General features: G+C 48.2%; 1 long non-coding RNA gene across 1 annotated transcript; it reads left to right on the forward strand.

Moving 5' to 3' along the window:
- Positions 1-426: 426 nt before the first annotated feature.
- On the forward strand, positions 427-10,504 carry LOC311420896. Its single transcript, XR_014684600.1, has 3 exons — positions 427-1,116; positions 5,244-5,399; positions 10,051-10,504. It is a non-coding gene; the product is annotated as an uncharacterized lncRNA (long non-coding RNA).
- Positions 10,505-15,179: the final 4,675 nt, after the last annotated feature.

Below are 15,179 nucleotides of genomic sequence, written 5' to 3' on the forward strand. Positions count from 1 at the left end.
AGGCATTATATGCGGTGGTAGCTGCCTGAAAGGCCTCTGTGTCCTTGCTGCAGGAGACTTCAACTGGAAGAGGGACCTACAGAGGCTCCGGAGGGGTTGGTGTTATGTTAGCAGCTGTGAAGCTTTTTCACTGTGGAATTAGGAGTGAGCTGCAGCATGGCAGGCGGGCCACCACTTCAGCTGGGCCTTCTCAGGTCATGCAAAGCAAGGCAGGACACTCTTACCATTTCACAGAAAATGTATTCAGAAAACAGTCCTGTTCTCTACTTGTTTACAGTAACTCGTAGAGACTGTTACCACACCTATGTTGGTATTCTGCAGGCCCTGGTTGTTTCACTTTCTCTCCTTGTTTCTTGTGTTTGCTGGTCATTTCCATCCCTCTCTGGACTTCGCCTCCTTGGTTGTTGAGCCTGAGCAGTGCTGAGCAGAGCACATCACATACATCATCGTCCCCTCAAGGCTCTCTGCGACCTTCCCTTGCCTCCTGGTCTTCTCCTGAGGCTGCTCCTCAGCTGCAATTTTTGCTGAGAGCTTTTATCCTGCTAACTTTCAGCTCATGCTGCACTTGGACTCATTTTAATATTGTTACTATCTCAGACCTACTCCTTGTCACGCATTTTGGGAGTAGGCAGGAGACATCCAAGAATCTGAAGCCAAAAATAGAGAGAGAAAATAAAATTGTGACTTTAAAGTTCTTCTGACTCAAAACCACCTTAGTGGGATGCTTCCTTGGCCATGGCACTGCAGCTGATGTTGGTCTTCTCCAGCTGGTCCCAGCACTGTAACTGTGCTGGACAGGACCGTACTGGCTGTCCCATGAAATCTGAAGTCCTAAAGCAGCCCTGAGGTGCTGCAGCACACTTTGGTGTGCTCATAGGTCCTCTATGCTGCAGCACTGGGACCTGGGGCAAGCAGGACGAGTTGCAAGAGCAAGAAGCACACCTATGGATTATAAAGTGTTGGGCTGTTCACAGCCTTCTTGCCTCGGGTGCTCAGCTCACCCCTCCTGGGAGGCAGCATCTGTTCCCCACTGTGTGACCTTACCCCGAAGGACGCATGGGATGCACGCAGCTGCTGGGCCTGATTGGAGAGCCCTGGGGGCATCCACACTGAGAGGTAGGAGAGGCTGTGCAGGGTTTGAGGCAGACGTATGGGGGGTGAAACACAAGGAGATGGCATCTTGCTGAGTACCCAAGGCTCTGAACGGAGCTGAAATGAGCTTTTGCACTGAGATACTGTTTTTTATGGTTTGTAGCTGTGTTGACTTTGTTTAGGATCATGATGGGTTAAGTCACAGATTTGTTATTAAAACCTGACCTATTTTGTTCTGGTATTAAATACTACCTACTCTCAGAACCAGGCTGGTTTTAAATGTCCTTCTCCCAGTCTGAGCTTTCCCAGTCCCAGAAGAGAATGGATTAGCTGCGGGCTGCTGTTGTGGCATTGAATTTCTCCTCCTCTATCACAATGTCGTAACACTTGAGTCAAATGTTTCCAGGGAATAGCAGCTCAGTTAAATAATTCTGTTTCCGGAGGAATCAAAAAGGAAACTTTCCACTTGATCTCATGCACAACATCCTATATTTACAGAAACTAAATATCAGGCATAAATTGACTTGAGAGGTGCCTTGGAACCGGCTGTGCTATTTTGATCCAGCCCTGCGACTGCCGCTGCCAAACGTGAGGCTGGTGGAAGGGCTGGAGCAGGAGACCCGAGGGGCTTTGCTGGGGGGCACGGGACGCATCCAGGCCCCCTGCTGTCACCGCTCCCCCCCCTCCAGCACCAGGAAGGGTTTGGACAAAACCTTGGGTTGCAACCAAGCCAAGCACCCAGTGCTGGTGCAGCTCACCCCAGGAAAGTCCCCGCACCACGGTGGTGGGTTGGATGGAGCCCGGTGGTCCCTGAGGTGGTGCACAGGAGGTGACACTGCATGGCCACCAGCATTGTCCTGCCGGGGGACCGGCCACGTGTCTTCTATTTTCGGTGGTGGCACGCCGGGAGCCCGGGACGCGCCGTCTGGGCTGTTCGCCTCCTGTGGGTTTCGTATTGCCGGACACACTTGCTCCATGCCCAAAGACACTCAAGCGGTTAATTACGACCTAGAGCACTGATGGATCACATCACCGCTATTTTTAGCGCTCTCACTTCTGGTGCGAGGCCCGCATCTATCTCTTTTTGGCCTTTTATTTTCAGTTTCTCGTTGCTGTTTCCTAAACTCGTCTCAGCACCAGGTGGGCAGCAGCTGGTGAATATTTTTGTCTCCGTGCGGCACAACGGGGCTGCGGCGGGGGGGCCAGGCGCTGCCTCGCTTGCCGAGCAGCTGAAGCCGAGCGGGGCGGCAGCTGGGCACAAACCAGGGCTGTGTCCTGGGCCAGATCCTGCACCGGGTGCGGGCACGGCTGGGAATGGCAGGCTCAGCTTGCAAGAGCAGAAGGATGAGGATGCAGAAATGGGGTGGTGGTTTGGGTTTGGGTTTGGGGTGTTTTAGGGGGTTTTGTGCAGCTGAGGGGTCAGCTTGGTGCACCCGAGATGTGAATGTGGTGCTGGTGTGATCCCCTGGCACAAACTGGTGATGGGATGTGCAGAGGTGCTGGCGAGAAGAGCAAATGAGGTGATGTGGGCACAGAAGAGCTCCGTGTCCCTTCCCATCCCCAGCAGACATCTCCCCTTCCTCTGCGCCTCGGGCAAGGACCCAGGAGCTGGACGGGGCGGGAGGAGGAAACCTGGCCTCAGGGGCGAGAGGGAGCTGGGAAAGGAAAACCCTCTCAAGCCAGGCTGCTGACGGATGGGCCGGGAATAGTCGGTGCCCAGTTCCCTAGAGAGCGGGCTCATAGCATGGACATAGATAGGAAAACCCACCCCGAGCGCCCGTCCCTCCCAGCAGGTGCCTGCTCCTCACGCTCACCCCCATCGCCGGGTTCCCAGCACCTCCCTCCCCATCCCCTGCTCCATCCCCTCCTTCTGCACAGCTCCTTCCCTCCCTCCCGCCAGGCCAGGAGTTCAGCTGAAGGTCGTCAAAGGGATTTAAGGCTTTGGCAGAGGAACGAAAGATTTTTGTAGAGCTAAAGCAGCTCTGCTGCTCCCTGCAAGCGGCCGGCCTGTGGCTGTGTGCTCTGGCGGGCAGGCTCGAGTCTCCTGCAACATTTTACAGAATAACAAGGTGTTTCTTGTAAACAGGCAACACCGAAAGGCCATTTGCACGGGTTACTGGTGGATGTCCTTGTTAATAGTCACACAGCTAATTCCGATTTAATGCCTTCAGCTCCATAAAGTGCAGTGCCAGGGTGCAGTTACGTTACTGCCCATTCAACACCAGTTAACCAGCCAGAATCCAGAGGTAACTACAGACATTAACTACACGGATTGAGTGTAGGACCGTGTAACCGTGCTCATCTGAGCTTAATAAACCAAGCACAGAGCCCTGAAGCAGAACAAAGGGAGGTAATGGCTCAAGCAGGTATATAAGCACGCAGGTGTCTGGGTGATGAGCACCACAAACGGAGTCCTCTCCTGCACCATGACAGCCCAAGACATGGGGAATGTGCTCCAGGTGCTGCCACACATCTGGCTACCTGGAAATGAGATCCTGACCTTATTTATATCTCTCCTCCTGCAGCGTATGCTCAGACGAAGACGGGGGCGGGGTGGATGATAGGTAAAACAAGCAGATGCAACAACAGCAGGGGCTGGGGGGAAGCGGAATCTAAGATCTTGCTGGTATCTGTGGAGTGTGTAACTGGCAGGAACATTTTAGGGCTATGAATACAAGCTGACGTATGCATGTATGTGCAAGCAACAATCCTGTGAGGCCAGGGCATGCCGATCACCTTCAGGAGAAGGAGTTTGGGGCACTCGTTTTCAATTAAAATCCTTTTCATGTCAGCCTCAAGGATTTGTGGCTGCCACGCATTTTTCTCTTTTACTGTCCCTGCTTTTTATGGCTTTTTGTATCAACCTTGGTGCTAAGATGGGGTTTATTTACTGCACTTTTTATGCTCTGGCTCCCCTGCTGCTGGCTGCTGTTGCAGGCTCTCCAGGCAGGGGGGGAGGCCAAGCCCATGGTTTCTTTGTGAGATGCCACCAGCTGGAGGTTTCCATCAATCTTCGTGCCTAGAGAATCAAGTTTTCGTAGCAAACAGCGGATGGCTGTGATCCTGGTATGAATATCAGGAAGGACCGCGGGAGCCTCCTTGATTGGCAGGCAGATCGCAGCAAATGTAAAACTGTGGTATTTCTGCTAATTTGTTGGAAAGTGCAGGCTGGTTATGTATAACACTTACACATGCAAACACACACAGATCTGTCTGCAGGCAGCACGTGGAAGAGAAGGCTCTGGATAAATCCTGCGCAAGAGATTTATCTCAAAGCAGACAGCGTGGGAGGGCCAAGGCACAGCGACGTGAGGGGGACAAAACTTAAACCCTTCATTTTCTCCCCCAGCCCATTTGCAGATAGGGGGATTGATCCTTGGGACTGCTAAGTGTGATTTGATACATGCCCTGTGTCTTCCCAGCCATTAATTTGGGTGGCAATGGCAAGTTATTTGTATTTTATTAGTGTAAGGATGTTCACCAGACCCCTGGGCAAAGCCCTCTGTGAGGACCGCCAGTCCTCAGGATGTCCCCGTGACTCTGGATGTACAAACCAGGCAAGGAAAACAGGTCCAAACAGGCAGGTGAGACAGACAGGAGCTGTGCTGCAGCAAGCACCAACTCCATGTTGCTTTTCTAGGTTGGCAACGCAACTTCAACTTCTGCTCGTGAGATGAAAAAAATAAGGAGGTGAAAAGTATTAGGTCAGGACTATGGTGATGGTGAGGTTGGCTGAGCCGTGAGAGGGAGCAGCAGAGACTTATTCCTGGCTGGGGCTCTCCTCTCACCACACAGATGTTGCACAGAACCCCTCTGGACTGGGCTGGTCTCTGATGTTGTTCAGGCGGCCGTGACACTTACCTGACTGCCTGCTATTGAAGTAGATGTGAAAATAAAGCAGGTTGGCTATTTTTGATCAATGACTAAAATCAAACCATGCACGTCCTGAAAGGCAGCAGGTCCTGCTAGGTGAGTGTCCCCTGTCAGCTGGAGGGGTGACCAAAGGCACCCTGTGAGGTGCCAGCCTCCAGAGCAATAGCAAGCAGACTCCGTAACAGCTGGTACAGGCCGTGTGTACACATGGGCACAGAGCATTTGGATAAGACTGCTGCTCTCATTGCCTTTTTCACATGTAACATCTTTTATTTTAGGCTGAACTGACCTTGGAGTAAAATTCCTGAGTACTGAGGAAGAGGGATGAGAGCCTGGACTCACCAATCCTCTAGCCTAACGAATGCAGTCATCGTACTGGTCGTAAGAAAGGTAATGGGAAGCTTTGGAAACTGAAGATGATCTGACAAGGACAGGTAAAACTGGCCAAATTATATTTTGATTCTCACTGGCTTACGCAGAATGTGTCCCTCAGGCCCTTGAGTGCTGTGAGCTCCAGCAGTGACCAGGTATTTAGCTGGCAGGTACTGTGGGAGACAGACATCCAGCAAAGCATTCACGCGTGTGCCCATTGGAATGGCATCCGAAAACACGGCTCAGCAAACTTGCTGTCATTTGGGAAACACCCCAGCTCAACAGGGAAGTTTTGCCAAGAAAGAGTTTAAATGCTGAAGAGAAGGATGGAGTTTTTTGGCATGTAATTACATTTGTGATCAGGCTTGCAGTCATTTTTCTAAATATGTCTCTTGGCATTGTGTGACTGAAAGAAAATCTGGGGCTTGGGTGGTTCTTTAATGGTTTCTTACCATTACTGTAATGAAAACCATGCTCAGACGTTAACAGTAAAAGGTCACTGGCAGGGAACTTGTTGCACCTCAGCACTCTTGAGGCTTCAAATACACCAGGGACTTGTAGTTCTCAGCATGTGAACAGTCAGGGCCAGCTCTGCCTCCTTCTCTTCCCTCTCTCCTGCACCCAAGAAGCTGTGCTATGCGTCATTTAAGAGAGGTTTCAGCTGTTTTGGCTGGAGACTGGCCCAGGAGATGTGTGCAGCTCCCAGAAAAGCCCAGGACAGGTACCAGCCCCCCTCCTGGAGCAACAGCCATCTGCAGGCCAGGGCTGTGGGTCCTGGGCTACAGCGTAGGGCTTAAAACATCCCCCCTCAGGTATTTTTTATCACTCTTTACCGCAGCAGGTCTTTGTATATTTATTGATAGTTGGTAAAAGCAAAGCTTTTGTACCCAGGCACCTCTGTTCTCCTCTTCTGCTCAGCCCTTGCAGCCCAGCCAGAGTGAGGGTGAGGAGCACATCAGGCCCCGCAGCTCACTTGTGCTCAGCTCTCTTCAGCCAGACCAAAACCTTGGATCCAGCTGCCCGAGAATGGTAGTGAGCTTTCGATCTGTGCTCCTGTAATAAGTACTTGCTTGCCCTGGCTGTTGGCTTAAAACTCTGTGGGGGGAAAAAAAAAAAATGTTTCTAGGGATTGTTTCTAAACTAAGAGTGCCAGTTGAAAGGAGAACCGTGTACAGCCAACCCTTGTGTCCAGCTCATGGGCTTCTCAGGGGAAATGAGTGACTAGAATGAGACAATGAATGAGATAAATAGCATTTAACTGGTATTGTAATGAACCTTGAGCAGTCTGTCTGTGTGCAGAACCTGCAATTTATCTCCACGGCCATTCTGTGAGTTTTTAAAAGAGGCTGAGAATTATTCACCAAATCCCCTGAAGGACGACTGCCCAGTGGTCTCCTTTGAAAGTCCCAGCCACGTCCCACTGGGGAGATAGAGCTCCAGGTTAAATACGCCATAGAAAGGCTTGGATTACTTTGTGAAGGGCAGTAGCATGCAGAAGGAGGATAGCAATGTTGTGTGTCAGTACCAGGCAGCCGAGCACGAAGCGATGAGGCTCTGCTACTGCTCCCTGGGCAGCAGGGGTGGCTTTTGGCCCTGCTTGGTGCTGCCCGGCTGCTGGTGGCAGGGCTGTCAGCAGTGGGCTGAGATGGGTGGAAAGAGGAACACTTCTATGGACACAAGGCATCTCTGCACGCTCACTTCTCCTTCTCTTCAGCCTCTAGGAAGCCTCTTGGAGAGTGCTGCAAAAAGCAGAACATGCTCAGTCCCTCCCCTAGGCCAGTGTGCACCTAACCCAAGCTGTGCCTCCAATTAACACCTCCATGGATGAGGCTGGGGAGGATCGGCGGGGCTTTGATTTAATAATTTCCTTACAGATGTTGTCTGCTGAAAGCTGGAAGGGAGGGTCTGATTGAAGGCCATGCTCTAATTAAATCCCAATTCTGCCACCAGCCCCAAGGTCCTGGGTCACACAGCCTGTGGTGTCCCCGTCCCCAAGGATGGGCTGGAAGGAGGACAAATGGGACGGTGACATTACCACGAGGAAGTCAGGGCACAGTTGCCCCACTTGCAAATGTTCTTGCAGGCTTGTAGGGGACAGAAACGTGTTTGCAAATACGTGGTATTTGCCAACAAAATGAGATTGCTTAACAAGTAAGAAGGAGAAAAAAAAATGAATGCAAAAGTAATAGAAGACATAGACAAAGACTTAGGCCTACAAATGGGATTTTCTCAATTTTTAAATCTGGCTGGGGTCACTTTCCCATCCTGCATGAGGAATAACACAATTTTCACCTGCTATGTAAGATTCAGTTATGGTGTGTCTAGGGGGCTGTGAAGATTAATGGTGTTTGTGCCATACAGTAGACTTTTACCAGATAGCAGTGGATTTCCAGGAAGGGAGGCATTTCTTAAGCCACTGCGGAGAGCTCAGCACAGCCCACTAAATAAGCTGATGACTCCCTTGGCTCCGCTCCTCGGGGCATTTCTTAAAGTGCAGTCCTGGAGCACAGTGTTCTTAAATCAAAGCACAAAAATAACCAAAACAGTATCAAGTGAATTGTAAGAGCTGGCAGAATGGAGGTAATAAACAAGGTTAAAACAGTCCAATAACAATATCCTGTTACAGGAGAAGAATTACCAATATTCTGTAATGGTGAAATATCAAACTTTCTGGTGACAAGGCATCGATTTTCCCAAAAAGGAAAGCGAGAACAAGCTGCAGCAGTAATGCAGCATGTGTGAGCACAGAGAGGGGATAGCTATGACAACACTGAATAAGTATCTCATCTCCAAGAGCTCGAGCTCTGTGACCTTTAGCAGTGTTCGGGATTGTATGTCTGTTTAGGATGTCATTAAACATGACAAGCTTCCTCCAAATGAATAGTGCGTAGAAGTAATTGGAGCAGTTTGAAGGGCCAGATTCCTAACTAGCTACTTAACTAACTTGGAAAAGCTACACGTCATTAGGAAACACAACACAAAAATCTAGTTTAGCAAAATTTAGTTTTGGATAATAGCTCTTTACCCCATGTTCAAGTTAATAACCTGGTTTCCATGACGGGCCTAATAGAGGGGATGGTCCTGTGCTGGTCCCAGTGCTTGGTGTGCCATGGAACTGAGAGCAGGTTACACATGTCCAAAAGGTAAATTTAGATCATCTGGAATAGCCCTTAGGATCCAGGTAGTTTATCTCATGCTGAGTAGATGGCTATGTGATCGCTGACAGCTTTGCAGACCTCTGAAGGAGGGAGGAATTGCAGCAGCCACTGGGGCTCAACCCGAGGTTTAGTACTCTAAGGGTGGTGCTATAAGCATGTCTCTTGTGGCCGGGTAAGTTATGAGTGGCATTTGAAATCCACTTTACAGAGTAGAATAAAGAGAGTGAAGAATTGTAAGGTAGCTTGAAGACTGACATTAATTACCCAGTAATTTTCTAGCTGTGATCCATGAAGTACTTGTTGCTGATCCCCAGACAGATGGCTAGTCACATAGGACGGGCTTCTCCTCTTTATTTCCATCTGCTATATTTCATTAAGACAGCTAAAAATAAAAATATCCCTAATGTTATTTTTCCATGCAAGCTACTGCTAGAGTGATTTGATGCAACTGTGACTAGAAGAGTTTCCAAGAGACAAGATTTTCTTAATTAATTTGTGATCCTTGGCATAAAAATTGACTAAGAACCCCTACACAAGACTTATCATGAGAGCTACACTTTCTTCTAAGTGCTATATATCTAGAAGAGTTGGTTCAAAACAGCTTCTCTGATATAAGGGGAGTAAAGACTCTGCCGTCCCTTCTGAGCTGAAGTTCCCATTTTTGCATTCAAACCAGTTGTAGATGGTGACTACAGAATGGAGATGTAATCAGGGAGATTCTTCAGGCATGAAGTCTTTTATTCCTCTGTGTAGTAGGAATATCTCCAGAAGCAGCTGTTCCTCACAGCTCCAAGCTTCTTTTCAGCCAGCACAGTGCCCCAAAGTGTTTTGCAGGTTGTTTCGTTCTGTCTTTTATGGATTGTTTGCTCTATCTAATGTGTCTTTGCGTGGTAAAGCTGGATTCTTGCACACACAGCTCTACTAACTCCAGTGTTTAGTTTCTGGACTTAGCTAACACTTGCTCTCCAGAATTGAAGGTGAAATCTGGGACTGATATCTTAGGCCTGGGCTATTTTTATTCTTCACTACACAAGTCATTGCCATAGTCCTCCTGAATGCTGATCACAGATGCTTACAAGAGATCAACTCTATTACTTCACCCTGCTTTCAAAAGCCTAAAGAAAGCAAGCTATTTTAAACAGCACAACCCAAAGCACCACCAGTACTACGTCTCAGTGACACTGCCTACAACACAGATGAGAACCTTTGTTCCTACCCCTCCTTTATTAGTTGCTTCTGCTTAGAAAAACAAGCAATTTCCTCACCCTCCTGGCAACGTTCCCATGAGGAAATTCCTCCTCCCAAGCCACAGCCACGGAGCCACTCACACAATCCCTCCTTCTGTCGGATCACGCTGTTTTCCCATTTGCCTGGGCTCTGGCCACGCACCCCAGCCCAGGAGAACCTTTGGCTCCATTCTTGTGCCTGTTCTTCCTCCTCCAAGAGCCTTTATTTGAGTTCCACCCTAAGATCACACTGACTTAGGCCCCAGTTTAGCAAGGAATTTTATCACGTGCTTACGTGTAATTGACTTAGACCTTCAATCTGTTTTTAGCTTATCAGAGCCATGGGTGGGTAACGCCACCCATCTGCGCGCTCCTGACGCCCACGGAGGTTGCCTGTTGACACCGTTGAGCGAAGAGCACATGGGCCTAAAACTGAGCAGAAACTCAGATAAGGAGGACTGCTGAGCTGGACTCCATCCAGCATGGTGGCACATCTTTTAAGACCTAATTATCTCCACACAACACTGCGGAGGTGTCAGCACCATGGCTGTGACACACTGCAGGTTATTGGGTGCTTCGACCGCAACTCGCCACTGGTGTGTAGTAACCAAACTTGGGTAGTCTGTGCTCTGCTCAGACTTCATTTTGGATATCAGCAGCTTTTCCTGCCCTAAGTCCTGAGTAAGGACTTTAGGAGTAAGCCTTAAACTTTGGATCAGAGAACGTGTCTAATTTTGGCAAAAAGCAATGAGTGCCTCCAGCCCAGAAAAAAAAAAAAAAAAAAAAAAAAAATCCAGTAATATTAGATCCAGTATTTTATTCTGCTTAAACCACAGTGAAGTTTGACACAGAAGCACCTCATTTTCCTGTAGGGCCCCATCACATCAGTACAAGGCCTACAGACAATTGCAAAAGAAGTGGAAAGATGCCCTGGATTTCACTTGGCCCCTTATAACTTTTACCTTCAAAGTCTGGCATATTTAATTCAGATCATATAAAAATTCCAGTGGTGAAGGGTGGGGAAAATTGAATGTTGAATGAAGACTTTTGTTTTCCGGAACAGAGCTGAAATGAAGAAGAAGCTGGGCTGTGACGATCAGATTTCTGCTATAGGTCAGAAGTTCAGTGTATCATCAGATTTCATGTCATGGGGCTGTTCTGTTCCTAATTGCAACCAGCCAGGACCCAGCCCATTGGTGAGCTTTTACTCTGTGCTCCTTCCATAAGATATATATTGTAGTCAAAGTAGTAACTGAATCATTTTAATTGTATTTTAAAAGCAAATCATTACCTTTCAACTCTACAACACAGCAGAAAATGAAAAGCCATGCTGGCTTACAGTCATGTAAAATATAAAAGCCAATACTGGATTGTTGCCGCAGCAAGTTTATTTTGCACAAATTTAATACAAGCATTCAGCTATAAAGCTCTGGTAGCTGTGATCTCTGATTTGAAGGTATCTGGAACCTCATGGTGAGAGCAGCCAAAAGCCCCAAGAAACCTGGTCCAAGGGCCCAGACCCCAACCCCACGGATTGGGTGGGGATGTGTGAAATACGGCTCAGCTGGGCAGAGTTGGTGCAGCAGGAGAGAAGGGACCTGTGCAAGCAGCACCAGGCAGTACAAGTCCTGAGTGATCCCACTACGTAACTAAATTAATGATTTATATGTCTCAGGGGGAACAGCTATAGCTACATCTGAAGTTGAAATGAAAAACAACTTAGCACTTAGCTGATGATCGACTTTTTGAATAATTTAAATTGGTCAGAGACATCCAGGGTGGACTTGTGTAACCTCCTATGGACATCCATTTGTCTGCAGAATTAAAGGAGACAGTGTGTGAGTTGTTTGGGCAGCTGCATCACAATGCTGCAACAACATTAAATTATGACAGAGAAACACGGGCTGTTATGCAAGGATGATGTAGGACCTCGACTAAGAGTCAGGCTGGGGTATCTCAAGTTAATCCAGTAGCTAACAAAAAATAATCTACCATTCCTAAAATGACTTTGCATCATGAGTGTCTTCTGCAGAGCACCTCTTACTGCACTACTGCTTTCTCAAGCTTTTGGAAGCCCCTGTCTCATGCGGTGATAGAGTCTTAGAGAAGTTTTATTCTTCCTATGTCCAGGACAGACCATCTTGTGACCTGCACCGCATCCTCTCCTTAATAAATCATCTTCTAAACCTTTTCATAGTGAAAAGAGGGCATTCACATGTTTCAGCGTATTCTGGTTTCCCTGGTTGGGAAGAACGAGGCTCTTGCTGGTGCTGCAGGACAGCTTGGAGATGTAGGCACTGCCTCAGGCTGGGGAGCAGCGCCAGCCAAGAGGAGCAGGACTGCCTAGAAGACACGTCTGTATTCCTCAGATGCTATGCATTGCTCTTAAAGCCAAGAAACCTGAAGCTGCAGTGGCAAGTCAGACTTCCTCTCGAGATGGAGTTGAGGCAGGCTAATTTTAGCCACTATGCGCTATGCAAATCACCGCTCTGTAGCTGGGTTTATTTTTTAAAGCTCTGACTGCCAAACTGGCTGCAGGGCACAGACTTCACGTGGGTCTTGGAGGTTTGAAACCGGCTCTTTGGTTTCTGATGCTGCCTTTCAGATGGGGGCAATGTGTGCTCAGAGAGGCTGGCTAGAAAGCACGCTTTCAGTAGGAAAGGTCTAGATGACTGGGTTAGATCATGCGTTGCCTTTCTAGCTGGCTGGAATTAGCTCTTGGTGCTTTTGTGGTCCTACATGTAATTTTTCTTTTTCCTTGAAAACTCCCCTGATAAGCCACGCACTGTGGGCCTGCCGGAGATGGTGGGAGTGCTGGTGTGGACCTTCCTGGTAACTGGACCATGCCCAATACCAGTAGATAAAGGAAGCATATCTCTATTGGCTTCTAGGTGTATCCTCTAAATGTTTGGAACATGCACAGAGTTTACTTTAAACTGTGGCTGAATGTGATTTCCTAGGAAAGAAGCATTTCTTAAAAAAATTATTATTAGACTGTGATTCATGGCACTCATTTAAAAGACAGAGGCAGATATGGGGAAGCGAGGCGGGATACGCTTCCAGTAAGCCCAAGCTTTAGCACAGGCAGTAAATTGTTACATTTCTCTTCAATATTAAGAAGATTTAGCACACAGAGTTTCATCTGATAGCCTTCACAATGTCTTTATCATGAGCCATACTGTGACTGAGTTGTAGTTTGTATCTAAAAGAAACAATTCTCTATTATTTCATATCTACATGTCATAGATAGCTTCAGAAAGTTTCCTCTCTCAGCTTTAAGAACAACCACTTCCCTGCTTGATGCCTTACCCATAACTCAAGCAGGTCTGCATGGAGCATGGTTTTGAAAGGCACTTTGAATCTTGGACTCCAAATGAGGCAGACAAGCAAAAGCAGGAGCTTGATGTCAGCTGTGCTCCTATGGCCCGTGGCTGATCTGGAGTCTTTGATGTAAGTGCTTAGGATCTGGGGCTTGAACCACAGCGAGTGGTCGGAACTGCTCCTTGAAATCTGCTGTGGCCTTCAGGGGTGACTTTGAGAAAAAAATGTGCATAGCATAATGCAATTTCGATAGGGAAGCTCTGAAATATCCCATTGCATGCAGGGCACGAGAAGGGACTGCCACTGTATTCCTTCGAACGCAGGGAGCTAACATGTTGTGCATTCATTTCCATTTACGTGCACAATCTGCCCATCTTGTGAGAGTCCAGCACTGCTTAGAGAAAAACACCACCAAAATTAAAACAAATAGCTGTAGGGCTGTACATAAGCCGTGCAGCAGCTCCCCAGCCATTAGAAGGGGGGGACTGGGGAAAACATCTTTTGCTGGGACAGCGCAGGTGCCCCGCAGCTCCCCGAGGTGCTGGGTGGCACCGGGGGCTGCCGGGGGTCTGAAGGGACCTGCTTCAACCCCAGCGCTCCTGGAAAGCTCATCTCCAGGGGAAGCGATGCCAGTGTCCCGAACCTAAGAGTGGGGAGCAATAAAGAGCCTCTGTGGAGATGAATGGTGCGTTTGTGCTGCTGGGCGTTTCAGCTGGACGAGCAGACACGCTTGCCTTTCAGCATGGCTACACTCTATTTTTGTACATTTTCTGTGTCATTTCATCGCCACTCAGCTTCGTATTAAATCTGACCTTTCTGCACTTGACTAGGGAAAGGCAATCACTTACTCTGCCTTCTTCAGAGTTATATATCGCCACATACAGCAGATAGATAAGTGTATCTGGAAAAATATGGCTGCATGTGAGAGCCGGCAGGAAGAAGTATCTGTGAGCAGGTCAGGATCCACTTACAGACCTCCCAGACCTGCTTGGGCACAAATATATTTTTCAAGTCGGGTATTTAACTCCCACTGGCTCCCATGAAAACTCAGTGTATTGGTAAGCTGCATAAAATCTTTTGCTTAGAACCAGTGGAAAGAGACTTCAGTTCCCCATTCCGCATCACTGCAGCCAGGCCCCGAGCGAGCACAGTGAGGTTTCTGTGATTTATGATGCTACAAAGAGTCGGGAAGTTTAGGAGGAGGAAAAGGAATATTTCAGGTTTCATTCAGTGGATAGAGACGGATCTAAATACGCTGTTGTGCAGCCCTTGGACTGGAACTGAGACTGTGCACTGCACAGAATAAACATCAGCCAAAAGGAGTTTAGTACCTAAGTGCCTCCAAGTACCCTGGATTTCCAGGGGATAACAACAACCGCACACAAGCAGCTCTGTTCGAGCACCGTCACAGAAACTTCGGGGGCCTCTTCTAGTGAATGCATCTACAAATGACATGCTCCAAGTCCAGATTTGATCTCTTGGCTTCTGAAGCTACCAATTGCTGAAATGCAGTGATAATTCTGAGCTGATCATGAGGCTAACGCAGTGGGAGAAGTACGGGAACAGGGCAGGGCTGCAGTTTGGGTCGAGCCCTAAATATCTTTAAGCCTTGCAGCTGTGTCTGTTCTGTAAGTCCAGGAGCAGAGTAAAGGAGCCTGCACTGTGCTAAGTGTTGCTCCAAGTGCTTAGGCTTCTTGCTCCTCCTAGCACCGTGGTGTGATGCTGCCCTGGGCAGCAGAGGCACCTGGCTGCTCCTGCCGACAGCAGCTAACGAGCGACAAGGTGACGAGGGTCAGCGGCAGCAAATGCAAGGGCAGGGCTCCCAGCAGGCCGGGGCGTGAACCCGAATCAAGGTCAAGAGAGTGCCTTGGTGTCACAGCTTATTCTGCTCATCTTATTCATGGAGAAGCTGTGCTTAATGTTGAAGTGATTAAAGAATAATTTAGCTTGATGCGGAAGCATCATTCAAGAAAAACAAAGGCAGTTTAGCTAAAATTGGTTTGAAAATGCTCATTAATTAAGCTCATGTAAATCTGCGTAGATGTGGGCTTGCTAACACTCTTTTCCCCCCTCTTCTTATCTAAATGTGACTAATTATTTGTCTAATTATGATGTAATTGTGTGGCCTTGGGATCAC

Source organism: Aythya ferina (assembly GCF_964211825.1).
Source record: "Aythya ferina genome assembly, chromosome: 18".
In the NCBI taxonomy this organism is placed as follows: domain Eukaryota; kingdom Metazoa; phylum Chordata; class Aves; order Anseriformes; family Anatidae; genus Aythya; species Aythya ferina.